Below are 6,271 nucleotides of genomic sequence, written 5' to 3'. Positions count from 1 at the left end.
GTGTCGTTCTTTATTGTATATGGACTAAGGTTCGTTCTTTCATGTAAAACTAGCAAAACATTTTTTAAGCCCGATGAAGATTTAACTAATGTGTCAAAAGTAAGGTTGCAAGTCGACGATTTTGTTTTGGCCTTATTATAATAATGGTAAGTATGCCCACTTGTTACTTGGGAGAAGGGGGTTCGATTCCCCGTCGGGGAGAACTTTTAATATGTTGAATTAAAAGCACTATCTTTTCAATTTAAAATTTAAAAAAGAAACTTGTTTATTTACATTCTAGCTAAAATAATGAAGATAATATGAATGAACCACAGTGTTCAGTTTCTTTGGACTTGAGTTTGTTTTTTAACGATAAATACAAACAGGAAAAAGCCTACGGCTTTTTCTTCTTTTAAATAGTAAGAGACGAAACTCAAACAATCAAGTAGCTAACTAAGTCCAATGTATGGAATGGTTTGTTAATTCAGTGATCGTCTTTTAATGTAAAAATATAAATACTGTAATCTTAACTATTGTGAAGTTGCGTATGCAAGTTAGTATAGAGAAGAGGTTGATCTTTATTACATTATATGTAACTTTTATTTCATAAGTCTTCGATAGTCTAATGGTAAGTATGCCCACTTGTTACCTGGGAGAAGGGGGTTCGATTCCCCGTCGGGGAGAACTTTTAATATATTGAATTAAAAGCACTATCTTTTCAATTTAAAATTTAAAAAAGAAACTTGTTTATTTACATTCTAGCTAAAATAATGAAGATAATATGAATGAACCACAATGTTCAGTTTCTTTGGACTTGAGTTCGTTTTTTAACTGTAAATACAAACAGGAAAAAGCCTACGGCTTTTTCTTCTTTTAAATAGTAAGAGACGAAACTCAAACAATCAAGTAGCTAACTAAGTCCAATGTTTGGAATGGTTTGTTATTTCAGTGATCGTCTTTTAATGTAAAAATATAAATACTGTAATCTTAACTATAGTGAAGTTTTGTATGCAAGTTAGTATAGGGAAGAGTTTGATCTTTATTATATTTAAATAGTAAGAGACGAAACTCAAACAATCAAGTAGCTAACTAAGTCCAATGTATGGAATGGTTTGTTATTTCAGTGATCGTCTTTTAATGTAAATGCTAGCTACCGCTGCAACCCGGATTGCTAGCTACCGCTGCAACCCGGATAACTGGTATACGATTATGTTTGAAAGACTGCAGTGTGAAAAGACATCAAAAATGCAGTTTTTGGTGGAAAAATTTATTCTCTTTTAGAAATAATTTATTTTAGTTACTATAGATTTTTAACCCAATTAATTTCCTTTAAAATGAGCTATTGAACAACCCTCTACGATGTTCCAGTGCCAAGCTATCTGTTGAAATGAAAAAAAAAGAAAAAAATATCCCGTTTGGGGAGAGTAACCTGGTTAAAGTCAATTTTCTTGATTTTCAAGCCAATATATGTCCCTTGCTGTTCAAGCCAAGGGACAGAAAGTTTCCTATACAGGGGTTTTGGACAAGGCGGTTCTAATGGTCTACTTTTTGTTTTGATCTGACTCCTTTGTTAGGAACTATGGGTTTTTATATTTCTTAACATTGGACGTGAGTCTCTTACTAGGTTGCTAGCTACCGCAGCAACCCGGATGCTAGCTACCGCTGCAACCCGGATAAACTGATTACACACAGGAAAAAGTCTACGGCTTTTTCTTCTTTTAAATAGTAAGAGACGAGTCTCAAATAATCAAGTAGCTAGCTAATTCCAAAGGTATGCAATTTTTGTTATTCCAATGATCGTTTTTTATTGTAACTAGGTTTCAGTCATCTCTACAGCCATGATACTATTGGAAATTACATAATCCCTATTTATGTTTTAGTTAACATGGGCAAGGTGTTGTTCTTTATTGTACTATTATTACGACAGAGTCTACTTGACACTTCTTCTATGTAATGACTTAGTTCCTTGTACGAGCCCTCGACTTTTAGTAGATTAATATGTTGTATAATCTTACATTTTGATACTGCCTTATATACGCTATTAATGAAACAGTTCAAGACAGGAAAATGTGGAGCTAGTGCCCTTAGTTAAAGCAAATAGCTCTGACATCCCTCATTTGGGCTACAGTATAACGAATGCCCATGCTTTCTTGTGTCCCTGTAATTGATTTCACAATAATCCAAGCCGCCAAGGTAGAAATTAACCACTTTGTCAGTTGAAAATTTTAATGCTATATTATTTTCAAGGATATCAAAAAGAATTTGACATAATTCAATATCCGTCGGATAGAGCTTGCAGATATCACGGTGACATTGCCAAGTAACCTGCTGCCATATTTTTGGTTTTGAATGTTTACTCAGATTGTTATAGGTGACTTCAGCCATCATAATTTCCTTGTCAGATCTAGATTCAGAGCATTCTTCAATAGTTGTCTCGTACTTTTCAGGACAGTTTGTTCTACTACACAGAGAATTTTTTGCCAAATATTCAGTAGAACTAAAAGAACTGTTTAAAACACAGTTAGAAATGCTTTTTTCTTGAGTCGGTGCTCCAGGAATTTTTGCCATCTTCCTTCATTTTCCCTTCTTTTTTGCCATCTTCTTGTATTTCTGAATGTAATATTTCCCTTTGTCCTTATGCGTTCTTCGGTACAACCTCGCAGAAAATTTAATTTTTTCATTATAGCTTTTGTCACCCCAGTATCTACACATTATTCTGGTAGCAACTTTTTTCTTATGTTTGTTTCTGTAATCTTTATCGTTATCATACCATTCCTTACTCTTTTGTTTGGCTCTCTCAATTTTCGCATCTCGATACGCCTTGTCGGTTGAATACCTTTGCTTTTCTCTTTTCAAGATGTTGTCTCTGTTTTTTGTATAGTAATGTTTTTTTAAATTACGTATAACTCTATTAGAACGCATCTTATTACAAAACAAGAAATAATATTCTTATCTAATTGAAACTTTTTAAGACTCGTATCATGTACCCATAACCTAACAAAAAATTAAACTAATTTTTAAATTTTCAGGTATTTTGTTAGTTTGAATTAAAAGATTAAAATTATTGCTCATATATCATAAATATTTTTGCAGTTTACATAATAACTTTAGCGATTCTAAACTGAAAAATGAAATATATTAAAAACTTGAATTTTTTGGTCTGAAAATACATAGTAAATTCCACATCGGGTAGTTAGAACCTAACTAAAAATAAAACTAATTTTAACATTTTCAGGTATTTTTCTAGCTTGAATTGAAATATTCAAACTACTGCTCGGATACCATGGATATTTTGCAGTTTACACAAGCTGCAAAGAACGTATAAGGGCAAAATTAAAAATTATATTCAGAAGTCCAAAAACATGGCAACAATGCTGGCTGATCTTAGTAAATTTAGAAACATTTTACAAATTTTTTACCGGGATTACGAAAAATATTCAAAATTAAAGATTAAAATTATCTCTGAAAGAATGGATTTCGTTGAAAAGTCAGCTAGAGATGCTTTCGCAAAACTTCATAGTAATATCCAAAAGAAATGTTGCATGTTTAGTGAAAAGCTTCCAAGGTATGAACCGGCAACTGTGGAACAGTTTATAGATGTAATGGGAAATTTTATAGATCACTGTGAATATATGGAGGCATAATTGTTCTTTACTTAGTTTCAGCTTTAATTCGATGATCCAGACTTTATGTACTAACTACATCCAAAGACTATGACGTCATTGATTAATATTGTATATAAAAAATTAAGTTTTTCGTAAAAAAAATTAATTCAAAAAAAAATTAAGTACAAATAGCGCTAGATCTAGAGATATCCTTTAAAATGAGCCATTGAACAACTCTCTACGATGTTCCAGTGCCAAGCTATCTGTGGAAAAGAAAGAAAAAAATATCCCGTTTGTGGAGAATAACGTGGTTAAAGTCAATATTCTTGATTATCAAGCCAATATATTTTCTTTGTTATTCAAGCCGCAGGGTGGTAAGTTTCCTTTATAGGGGTTTCGGACAAGGCGGTTCTAATGGTGTACTTTTTGTTTTGATCTGACTCTGTTTTTAGGCGTTAGGGGTTTTTATATTTCTTAACATTGGACGTGATCGTCTCTTACTAGGTTGCTAGCTACCGCTGCAAACCGGAATCTTCTTTGGAATAGTAAGAGACGAACCTCAAAGAATCAGGCAGCTAACTAAGTCCAATATAAGCAATTGTTTGTTCTTCAAATGATCATATTTTAATTTGGCGTTTCTTACTAGGTTGCTAGCTACCACTTAAACCCGGATTATGTAATAGGTTGCTAGCTACCGCTGCAACCTAGATATTCTTATTTCTGCTACTATGGGCTAAGGTTCGTTCTTTCATGTAAAACTAGCAAAACATTTTTTAATCCTGATGAAGATTTAACAAATGTGTCAAAAGTAAGGTTGCAAGTCGACGATTTTGTTTTGGCCCTATTATAATTGGTATGGTGAAATAATAATATGCATATGGCTCTTAAATTATACTTCTTTTGGTTCCATATGGTCTATTGGCTAGGATAGTTAACTTTCACTTAACAGGCTCGGGTTCGAGTCCCGGTGTGGGAAAATTTTTAACTCTATAATCTTCGAACATTTGAACCTTTTATAATTTATAATGATGTATCATATAAATACTGTAATATTAACTATAGTGAAGTTGTGTATGCAAGTTAGTATAGGGAAGAGTTCGATCTTTATTATATATTATCTCATGACGTCATCAGAAACAACAATATAATTTCGTGTTTTTCTATTCACGTCATAGCTCTAATCTAATATAAAGCTATGACGACATTCATTATTTATCTAGTAATGTTTCAGACAAGGTAGTTTCAATGATGTACTTTCGTTTTGATCTTACTCTATTTTTAGGAGTTTTGTTATACTTCTTAGCATGGGACTGATTGTCTCTTACTAGGTTGCTAGCTACTGCTGCAACCCAAATTCACATATACAATTATTTATGAGAGGCAGCCTGGCCGAGTGGTCCAAGACACTGGTGTTTGCCACCAGTCTCTTCGGAGGCGTGGGTTCAAATCTTACCGCTGGTATACGATTATGTTTGAAAGACTGCAGTGTGAAAAGACATCAAAAATGCAGTTTTTGGTGGACAAATTTATTCTCTTTTAGAAATAATTTATTTTAGTTACAAAAGGTTTTTAACCCAATTAATTTCCTTTAAAATTAGCTATTGAACAACCCTCTACGATGTTCCAGTGCCAAGCTATCTGTGGAAAAGAAAAAAAAAAGAAAAAAGAAAAAAATATCCCGTTTGGGGAGAATAACGTGGTTAAAGTCAATTTTCTTGATTTTCAAGCCAATATATTTCCCTTGCTGTTCAAGCCAAGGGACAGAAAGTTTCCTATACAGGGGTTTCGGACAAGGCGGTTCTAATGGTGTATTTTTTGTTTTGAGCTGGCTTCTCTGTTAGGAGTTATGGGTTTTTATATTTCTTAACATTGGACGTGATCGTCTCTTACTAGGTTGCTAGCAACCGCTGCAACCCGGATTGCTAGCTACCGCTGCAACCCGGATGGTCACTTATATAGTACTCATGACGTCATGGCGTAATGATATTATTTCATGATGTTTTTGTGTTGAAAGATATTGGTAAAATGTTAGACTTTTATTTAAACCTATTTTTATTTAAGTTGGTTTATTTAAACCAACTGTTGTACTGTTTTTTTTTAACTTGCGTAGAGCGTGCTTGGATGAAACCGTATTAATATCATTTTTGTATTATTATGGTTACTTATTTAATAATCATGACGCCATGGCGTAATGATGTTATTTCATGACATTTTTGTGTCGAAAGATATTAGTAAAATGTTAGATTTTTATCTAAACCTACTTACTTCTCTGGAAAGCTGCTTGATCATTAAGGAGGCGCTCCCAGGGCGAGGCCTTTCCGTTGTACGTCGGATTGGTTGACTCCTGTGGTTACCCCAAATGGGGGTTACCCCAAATGGGGGTTACCCCAAATGGGGGTGACTCAACAGTGTAATTTTGGTAGTCGTGGCTGCGTTCGCACGGACCCCTGTCCGCACATTGAAAAGTGTTTTCATTTTCTCCTCTTTTATATGTCACTCATTTTGAAGTTTAAAGGAAAAATTATACAATTTGATGTTGTTCAAGACAATAATGGGACTTGTCAACTTCATCATTGGGCCCTTTTGAAAAGAGTAATTTGTTGATAAGCTTACATGTTTGAAATCACACATTCAATACTGTGAATGTGATTAAAACGGTATGTGATGTATTATACGGGAAAGTTTTT

The 6,271-nt window shown here is 33.6% G+C and overlaps 1 pseudogene; it reads left to right on the top strand.

Moving 5' to 3' along the window:
- Positions 1–5,841: 5,841 nt before the first annotated feature.
- Positions 5,842–6,034, top strand: LOC148946460 (U1 spliceosomal RNA; annotated as a pseudogene).
- The last annotated feature ends 237 nt before the right edge of the window (positions 6,035–6,271 follow it).

The sequence above is a fragment of the Artemia sp. Qi Xiang Cuo genome, chromosome 12 (assembly GCF_049724085.1).
Source record: "Artemia sp. Qi Xiang Cuo chromosome 12, ASM4972408v1, whole genome shotgun sequence".
Classification (NCBI taxonomy): domain Eukaryota; kingdom Metazoa; phylum Arthropoda; class Branchiopoda; order Anostraca; family Artemiidae; genus Artemia; species Artemia sp. Qi Xiang Cuo.
Note: the sequence above shows the minus strand (reverse complement) of the source record. Positions and strands in the feature narration are given on the sequence as shown.